Here is an 11,104-nt window from a genome sequence, read left to right as displayed (position 1 = left end):
CACGGGCTCCGGCGACTGACCTAAGACTGTGAGTAAGACGCGGTGACCGGTAGCCACCGACATTGTTCGGAGATGGGCATGTGTGGATGGGAACGTACGGAATCTCGGTGTTGTTGCCACGTCCGACGCGTCTGTTCCTTCCGGAACAGACCATGACAGCAGTCTCGACCATATCAATACTATTTCGTACTTCGTACCGTAATTTCGACTTTGTGTGTATTTACGGTGAGGAGTGGTTCGTCTGGAGGTTGTGGTGACTACGCTCAACATTCATTGCCTACTGAAAGGTGTCGCCCTAATAAAAATTGTTAGAGACAAAATTTCAATCCAACTTGTTATTTTTTAATGATCATTTTTAGAAATTTTGAACATATCTTCTCTAATTTTTTCCAAAAATTGCCTCTTGAAATGGGCCTAGTAAATAAATAAAATAAATAAATAAAATAAATAAATAAAATAAAATAAATGGGAGACAACTCTATTCATGTCATGTAGGAAAAAGTAAAAATAAAAATAAAAAATAAAAAATCATCCTATCTCATATTTTTGTTTTAAGGCTTTAACATTGATTTCGCTAAGTTTAAAACCAATTAAAACTAATTAAAAGATTTTGAAAGTTGTGGCTTCTCACTTTGTATCCTATATAAAAAATCCACCTTAGAGGCAAGAGTTCCTATCTTTTATCAGGTAAATGCAATTGATTTTTGAACTAGGATAGTTTGATCAAATTTTTATTGGCCGAAGTATCTATCACTAAGAACATGATGAAGCAAAGATGATCACAGATTTTTTGAAGATTGTCTTAACTACAATAACATTGCAAGAGCTACCAATATTTTTTCAATTGAAAGATTATTCCTATTTTTAACATCTATTGTACAAATTCTAATTACTCATTGGTGAATTTTCACATTTCTTGTGAATTTTATTAGTGAAGTTGTAGTTTGGAAGACTTCATGTTGTGGTGATTTTTTTTTTTTTTTTTTTTTTTTTTTTTTTTAATTTATTTGGCTTTAGTACATCATAATTTTTTTGTGCATATAACACCATCAAAAATCCTTGTGATTTCCTCCTTAATTCTTGTGATACTGTCCTAAAATCCCACACACATATGACACCACCCTAAATCTTTGTGATTCCATCAAGAATCTTTGTGCATATGAGTCCATCTTACAAATGTTTGGTACCATTATAAATCTTTGTGCAAGCATACTACGTATTAGATGTAATAGTTATCATTACATTTGACTAGAAGTATGTGATAAATATTCATGTTAATAGTTTTGTGAGTATGTAAATAATATGTAGAAAAAGATGACTATGTCTTTTATATACACAAATATTAGTTATATATATTCTGTTACTTTGTTAAAATAATTAGTATTTTTATGCTAAGCATACCAATGAATTAATCAAATAATATATTAAAAAATATATTTTTTCACATATTAATGATGATAAAATAATAAAATATTGAAATATTGAAATATTAATTATATATGCAATGAAAAAAATCTAAGTATATATATATATATATATATATATATACATATATATTAGTGAGGTGATAATGTAAATAATGTATTACTTTTTAATGTAATTTTTTGTAAGTTTTTAATAAATGCAATATCTTACAGATTACTTATAACAAAGAATCAATCTTTATTTCTTGATCTATTCCCTCTTATATGTTATATTTTTGCCAAGGTGGAAAACTCTTAAGATTTTTCACAATGAAATGATTTTGTGATAATGTCAAAAAGCCTATATTAAGTGTATTTGGGGAACATATTTATACTTCTGGAAAAAATATTTCAGCATTTATTTATCTAATCTAACGTCCAAAAGTAAATAAATTAAGTAGTTTGCAAGTTTTGTATTCTTTAAGTTATTCAAATGGATACTTATAGCATATTATTATTGAATGATTGTATTCTTCTTTGTATATTGATTTGTATTTAAATATGTGTTTTAAATTTTATTTTTTGAATGAAAAATAATTTAATTTTGTAACATATATACATATGTAATCATTGCTAATATTATTATAGACATACACACATATGTATATATACATATACATATACATAATATTTGATTTTATAATATAACTGAGTTCAAATTAACAACATATATATATATATATATATAGAGGATCTATTCAAGTCTATGTGTTTAATACTAAAAATTAAATTTAAGTTTTTATATTCAGTAGATGTATTTAATATAAAATAAAATATTTTAGAATAATAATAAAATATTATTTATAATAAAAATATACATACATATGATGGATCACAAGACCACACAACATTTAGTATATATACATATTGATTGCAAAATTTATCTAAATTTGTACCAATTAAATTAATTTTAATTTAAAAATGGCATTAAATTAAAAATATATCCCAAGAGTATAAAATTACAATCAAATAATTATATTATCAAGAAAGAGAACTTAAAAAACAATTTTTAGTGTGTTGGATGCATTGGATATTGTAAACACATAATGAAAATTATTTTTTGAAGATTAAAAAAAACTTAAGATGCACAAATTATTAATTAAGACCTAATACCAAGGAAATTCTTTTATTTCCTAATATGTTTCTTTCATTCATGCGCAGAAGCAAGTGAGAGAGCGAATCAAGTTTCCAGTCTTCGTTTGTAGAGCTCGGGAAGGGTGGAGCTGACTCTGGTGTTGTTGCAATAGCAACATCAGTCTAGTGGAGCTAAACTGCATCAAGATCTTGAGGCGCCAGTGGAGGCGCTTCTAGAAGCCCATCGAAGAGGAGCACATCGATCTGCAGGGGTCGGAAGGTTAGACTAGGTTGGAGAGGGAGAAATGGTGGAAGCGGATTGAGGTCCATTGTGACTGATGGATCAGCAGCGCCTGCAGTTCACGATTCCTGTGTAACTCTCCAACTGCAACTTAGTTCAAGTGCAAAACTACACTCTTTGAATATGCCCAAGTCACGCACAATGAAGTGGAACAGCAATGAGTAAACATGCACTCTAGGTAATGGCTTCAACTCATAAATATGCCCACCAGTGCAGTGCCATGCGAGTAGGCTGCAAAATCTATGAAGCTGTGAGGTCTGAAATGCACAGACATTCATGTTTGTATGTTCCAGGTCTTCACCGACTAGTAGAATTGCATTTGAATATTAGTACAGACTAGACATTCCGGGGCTATCGAAGTGGACCAGTTCTTGAGGAATAGAAACACTGCAACTGGGTCATTCAATTTGCTTTTTATGGAATTGGGTATCATTTTCTGGGGTTCTGTGCTGCCTTTCTTATGTTTTTTGTCTGAAGTTATGTGTGTTCTCTTTAATGTGTTATTTTCTAATTGTAAGCTTCTTTTATCCTCTTCCAGGTGCTCACAACTGCATAAATTTATGTAAGTCAATGATATCAATCTATCATAACGATCAATATTTTTTATTGAGCAACTATTGAATGTTTACACTTCTAGAATTGGTAACTTATTATTCTCATAAGAGATCTCAAGTGATTGGTGAAATTCTATCATCCATATCTACTTCAAGTTTGTTGTGCTGTAAGATTAAATTTTTATCTTAAATACATCATTTTAATTTCACAATTAATTTTTAATAAAAGATGTTGCCTGAACTTGTATGTATCTTCTCTAAAAGTATACATTTACCAAGATTTAAGCCCATTAAAAACTATAATCATCAATATAAAATATAAAATACAACTTCCTAGAAGGAGAAGAAGAAGATGATCGTAAATTTAGAAAAATATTCATTTAAGACATGAAGGGATGATCTCAAGAAAAAAAAAAATATTGTGTTTTGATGTTGTCGTATTGAATGAAGTTTGTTTGAGAATGCATTGGACACCTAGCTATAGAAGGAAAAATGAAAATTGCAATAAGATGATTCTAACAACTCTAATAGAATCTTAAATAAACTCTAATTAAATTCTAAAATACTAATTAATTTTTAATTAAATCTAAAAGAAGTCTCAATAACTTATAAAAGAAACATAAAAAAATCATTAATTAATCTTAATAAAATATTAATAAAAGTCTTTTTAAACCTTAATCAAATTTTAATATAATTTTAAAAAAATTCTAATAAAATTCTAAATCAATCCTAATCAAATCTTAAAATTTAATCCTATATCAAATCCTAATCAAATTCTAAACAAATATTAATCAAATCCTAATCAAATTCTACACAAATACCAATCAAATCTTATTCAAATTCTAAAAAAATACTAATCAGATTTTAATTAAATTTAAACAAATCCTAATCAAATTTTCATTAAATTTTAAACAAATCCTAATTAAATTCTAAACAAATTTTAAATCCTAATCCTAGACCAAATCCTAATAAAATTCTAAATTTTAATCAATTTTTAATCAAATCCTAATCTTAGATCAAACCCTAATAAAATCCTAAATTCTAATCAAATCCTAGACAAATCCTAAATCAAATCTTTAAAAAATCCTAACCAAGACCTAGATCTTAAACCATCCCTAATCAATTCTTAATCAAATCCTAAATTTTAAGTAAATTCTTAATATTCCTATAATAGATTGAAAATTCAATAATTAATACTTGAACAATTGATTTTGACTCAAAATTTGGAAACTTTGTACATCTAAGTTAGCAATAAGTATAAAAAATTTAAAAAATTTCACACATAACAAATAGATGATAATTATTAAACTCTGCTTCGATATCCACTAGCCTCCTTCTCTAATCTTGATGTTGGTATTCTTATAAATATACTAAAAAATTCACAAAATCTTCAAACTTGTAAACTTATTTTTATTTCTCAAAATCTAAATCCATCAAAGTATATTACTAACTTTGAAAATCCCTTAAAACCTCAAATATTCATTCAAATAATATTAAACAAACTTTGAAAAATCTCCTCTTAAGTTTCATTTCAAATTCTTCTCTCTAGAAATAGCATAGATACTCAGTTTTGTGCCTCAGGGTCTGATTTTGATCCTAGTTGGCAATAAGTCTTTTTTGGGTATCAATTCTTATTTTGTTGAGATAATTTTTAAAAAAATAAATTTCTAATTCCCTCTTATTTAAGCTTATATCATTTATTTTTTTAATCTATTTTTTTTTACTTATTTATAGCCATATAAAATAAGTAGAATTAATTTTTTAAAAAGATAATTCTGATATTATAAGATTTTAGTACTTTTATATTTTTTATTTATATTTTTTATTATATATGTTTAATTAGGTTCTTCTATAATAAAATACTTTCTTTCTTCTTTCACCTAATAGCTATGTTACTACACAACATCCATCTCCTAAACCTGTGCATCTTTTAGCATGTACCAATGATTCTTTAATATGTTGATATAGAATGTTCTTCATCTTGGTCAAATTCTTAGTCTTCAATCTACTCCTCAACTTCCATTTCAAAGTCACTTAATAGATTTTGCCCTTTACCAAAATATGTGCATATACCTCTTTGTCTAAATAATTTGACTTGCTTTTCTACTACATGTGTCTTTAATTTTATTCCATCAAGTTTTTGTATAATATATATACTATTATCATAAACTTCTATCCCAACATATTATCCAAACCAATGCTTAAAATATTTTCATAATATACTATGTTGGTTATTCAAACTATTATCATAGTCTAAGAATCAATCACCTTCTTCAATTAATTTAGACTATAGTTGATATATTTTATTAAATCTTTTTTATTCTTATTTCTTGCTTCTTATAATCTTTCTATTGCTATTTCAATATCTTTAAGTCTTCTTTTTAATTTTTAAATCTCTAATTCTAAAATTCCCTTTTTTTATTACGATCATCTTTCTAAGGTAATACTCTCCATATATATAATATTTCTTTCATTGGCATAACTAACTTTTGTCCATACATTAACTCAGAAGGTATATAACTAGTCATTCTACTATAAATTATGCAAACTATCCATAATGCAACTGATAATAGTTTAAGCCATTAATATACTTTTTTATTGCATGCTTTTATTAGTGCCTTAACAATAAGTAAATGTCTAAGCTCTTTCTTGCTATTACCTTGGAGTTTATAAGCTATTATTAAAGAAAGTTTAATTTTCATCCTACTAAATAGTTTTTTTGCTTCTTTTGCATCGAATTCACTTCTATCTATAGTGGTTTTTTTTATACAATGATAGCAATAAACAATGTCTTTTAAAAAAAATTAGCATATACTTTTAATAATTTTTATTTTTAATTCTAATCCTTCAACCATATTTGATAAATTTTCATGTAGAGGTATCAAATACTTTATTTGTCTAAGTCCAATATGCATTGCTACTAAAGCTACTACTATCAAGGACAAAAACTTGATATAAAAAAAAATAAATAAGTGAGACTTTTTTCAAAGAAAGATGATAAAATAGGAAATAACTCATTATGTATATTAAGAAAGAAATTGGAATGGCTATTGCCAAAAGACAAAAAAACTAGAGACCCTTGAAACTAGTCTAGAAGCAAGAAAGGAGTTGACAAGAGTGAAGACGGATTTACTCTTGTCTCTATATATATTATTTAACTAGGAGCTATGTGGCAATGTTCTATAGGACCTCTAATATGTATTGACTTTGTAGGATACATACCTTGACTTACAAGACAAGTTTTTCTATGTATGAGCCATATAGTTAGCTTGGTCTTCAAGCTAACAACAAGTGTGGCACATGGCCAACTTGTTGACTACGTTTTTAATCCAAAAAGTCAATTATTAATACCTATAAAGTCAAAGCAACGTCTGTAAAGCTTCTAAAAAGCTCCATAGCAAATATTATAGAATTAACTTACTTTTACTTACTTTTATTTATTTCTACTTGTTTATACATGTAATTATTGGCTTACAAGTGTATGTCCTTGACATTACCCTCTCTCCCTTCTAGGGATGAGTTCCACGAGGAATAGTCATCATATGTTGAGAAAATCTATGATGTAACAAATTATATTTGCCACATACTTTGATCTTTGTTTTCTTCGAAGATGATTGATAGGACCTCTCAACGATCGATAGTATCCTATACTAGGTCAAAAAGACCACCCACTTATTTGATCGTTGTTGAGGCCTTCATAACTTCCTTCAAATAAAATATTTGAAACACCGTCACGAGTTGTTCCTACCTCTAGTAAAATCACCAAACATTGAAAGTCCTTTTTAAGGTCGTGATACCAAATGCGTTGTATCTCACGATCTATTTGAAGAAGAACATGTTGTTCTTAAAGATCTTCATCTCGATTGTGTCATCTTGAAGGTTATGACAATACTAATGTCTCATTCAACAGGTTAGCAAACAAAGACTCTTGAGTCGAATCCGCTAATTCTTGGTTCTCCATCTCCTTAGTGTCATAACTACAAAGAAGTTACAAACAAGGATTGAAAGTAGAATGTTATCTTGCCTAGATCTTGTTTCTTTTATAAGGAAGATTTTCATCTTGATTTTGATAGATGTCGTCAATGAAAAGCCTCCACCGCCTTTGTTGCATTTGCAAGATTCTTTACTAGCTTCCATGTGCATTCACTAATATCATGTCCGTACCAATGAACAAGATATTAGAATTTATTTGGATGTCGCTTTGAATCTAGAACTTCTTTTACTTTGAACTCTTCATTATTCTCCACTACTATTGAAGGAGGTGGAGCTTGTCTTCTTCTTGATATGTCCACTGTCTTGTATGGTTCAAGAAGAGACACTTAAAATATTGGATGGATTTTAATTGACTCTGGTAGGTATAAACGATATGCAACTGGATTGATTTGTGTAAAAATAAAAAATGGTCCAAGCCTTCGATAGTCCAATTTGTCACAAGGACGAGTGGTCTTGATAGTGTGACAAAGTAACCATACCTTGTCACCCATGTGGAATGGTGGTTGTTTCTTTTGATAGACATCTCCAATGACATTTTGTTATTCTTCAGCTTCTTTTAACTATGCCTTCATCGTTGTATGTAGCTCCCACAAATGAATTGCAAAATCTTTTGCCATAGGATTATCAACTTTTGAAAAGTCAAAAGTATCAAGTCATGGATGATAACCATAATTGGCAAAGAAAGGTGTTTATTTTATAGAAGAATGTATCATGTTATTATAAACAAACTCTGCCAATGGAAAAAGAGTTGTCCAATCATGTTGTTGGTAGTTGATGGTACATCTTAAATATTGCTCCAAAACTTCATTAACATGCTTCTTTTGTCCATTAATTTGAGGATGGAATGCCAATGATAGTTTTATATTTATTTTTAAAATCTTAAAAAGATTCTACCAAAATCTTGATACAAACTGAATTCCCCTATCTGATATAATATCTTTGGATAATCCATGATAGCAATAGATATTGTTAAGAAAGAGCTTAGCAATTTCTTCACTTGTGATGGATTTTGTACATAGTACAAAATGTGCCATCTTGGTAAAACGATCTACTATCACAAATATAGAATCATAAGAATCTGAGATTGGAAGATCCATGATGAAATCCATAGAAATAAAAGACCATGGTTGTCTTGGAATAGGTAATGGCTAAAGAAGGCCGTAAGATCAATGATGAAGAGTTTTTGATCTTGAGAAAATATCACAAGGTTGTACAAAATCTTTGACTACTTTTTGTATTTGGAGCCACCAAAAGTCCATGGATATTAGTTCCAAAATTTTATTGCACCCAAAATGTCCTACTGTTGGAAAGTCATGACGAACTTGAAGAACATGTAATCGAGCTTCACCTTCTGAAACATATAGGCATCCCTCAAAATATAGTAGATTCTTCTTAAATTCAAACTTGGAAGTATCATGAGACTTTGAAGGATTTTTCTTAATATCACGAATAAGACGATCAAAAGATATACTTGACTGAACTTGTTTAATGAAAATTGAATCAACTGTTCATATTGATTTCATTACTCAAAGATAAAGATGCTCTAGGTTTAAGAAAATTGTCTATTGTTGATTGAAAGAAGCACTTCCTTTCTTTCGTGCAAGGTAAGATCGTTTAGAGAATGTATTTGACAAACCTTATTATTTTTCTAGTCGATAAGTGATCTGAATTCGAATCTTAACAAAGACATACTTCAACGGGCTTAGTGATGATTCAAAATACGTATTGACATAAAATATTCAAGGTTCTTGTAATCCGTATACACGGTGACTGGACTTGAAGCACCTTCTAGATAATGGCACCATTCTTAAAATGAATCCACGATTGCAAGAAGTTCTTTGTCATGGATCTTGTAGTTGATCTCGGTTGGTAAAATTTTTTTGGAATGAAAAGCTAGTAGATGAAGTTTAACATCTGTTCCCATTTGTGATAATATAAAGTTTGATGTCTCTATTTCCATAAAAAATGGCTTAGAAAAATTAATACAATACAAGATTGGTGCAGAAACAAAGACTGTCTTCAAAGCTTCAAAGACTATTTTCGCTTCTTCATTCCATTGAAATTTATCTTTACAAGTCAAATGTGTAAGTGGAGCTGCAACTTGAGAGAAGTCTTTGATGAAGATTTGATAATAGTTGACAAATCCCAAAAAGCATTGGACATCTCTTATCATTTTTTGGATCTTTCGATCTATAATAGTTTGAACTTTCTTAGGATCCATCATAAATTCATCATTTAAAATGATGTATCCTAAGAAGTGGACTTGAATAGTGTAAAATACACACTTTTTTATCTTGGCATAGAATCTTGCATCTCTTAGTTTTTGTAATACATGATGAATATGAAGTTCATATTCTTTTGTGTTCTTAGAATAGATTAAGATGCCGTCTAAGTAACAGACAATAAAATCATATAAAAACTCCTAAAAGACATTATTCATTAGATGTTGGAATGTTGTTGGTGAATTTACAAGTCCAAAAGGCATGACATTGTATTCAAAATATCCATACCTTATTTGAAATATAGTCTTCTATTCATCTCCTTCTTTGATGCGTACCAAATTATATGCTCTTCATAAATCTATTTTTGTATAGATCTTAGCTTGATTCAACTGTTCAAGGAGTTTAGATATCAAAGGTAGCAAATATATGTTCTTGATGGTGATTTTGTTGAGTCCTCGATAATCAACACACATTTGAAATGATCTATCTTTTTTCTTCACAAATAAAATTGGAGTTCTTGCTAGAGATTTGCAATGACATATGAAGTTCTTGGCTAGATTTTCTTCAATATACTCCTTGAGTTCAACCAACTCATTTTGTAATAAATTGTAAATTGGTCCAAATGGAAATTAAGATCTTTCTTGATGGTAAATTGAGCAGTCATAGGAACGATGTTTTGGAAGAGTATCTGCATTTTTCTTCTCAAATACATCTTAAAAATCTTGATATTGGCTTGGAATGCTACTTGAAGTCTTTCTATCAATAGAAACAGGTGTGGCATTAATGACACAACGTGATCCTTCTTTTATAACATGCAAGAAAGTTCTTACACCTACAAATACATATTTAATTGTACTAGACTTATGACTTTCTACTTGATTAACTATGCTCTTAGTTATACTTTCAAAAAAGTTAAGACTACAAGAAGTCCAATCTATTTTAGGATTATATTTTTTTAGCCATGATAAACCTAAAATGACTGGATTAGAAGAAGATTTAATGATATTAAATATTACAAAGCTACTATGACCATTAGTTGTTACTTTTATAGGAAGGATTTCATGAGTAACATCTTCTAAAGACAACGGACGACCATCTATGATTTCTACATGAATAACTTTAGTTTTCTTCACTAAATTATGCTATGTCTTTTAATAAATTTTTCATCTAAGAAACATGCTAAGGCTCTTGAATCTAGCAAGGCAGAGACTTTGTGATGTTTAGGTTCTTGAATAACATTTATCGTAAATCATGGAGAGGGTTTTGAGGAAAGAATAGGATCTTCACTAGGTATTATATAAGGTTCCAGCCGCATGGTCCCTATTGTAGTTGAACAAACTCATTTTCTGACATATTATCTTTTTTGATAGCCATACTCCTCATTTTATGGTTGCATCACTTCTTTGAGTAATATTGAGTAGCGTGTTTAGGTTCTCCATAATATAAGCACAATCCTTTTTGATGACGACGAGTCTTTTTTTGCTTAGTAAGAGGTTT

The sequence above is a fragment of the Physcomitrium patens genome, chromosome 24 (assembly GCF_059467195.1).
Source record: "Physcomitrium patens ecotype Gransden chromosome 24, ASM5946719v1, whole genome shotgun sequence".
Lineage (NCBI taxonomy): Eukaryota > Viridiplantae > Streptophyta > Bryopsida > Funariales > Funariaceae > Physcomitrium > Physcomitrium patens.
This window is presented reverse-complemented; position numbering follows the sequence as displayed.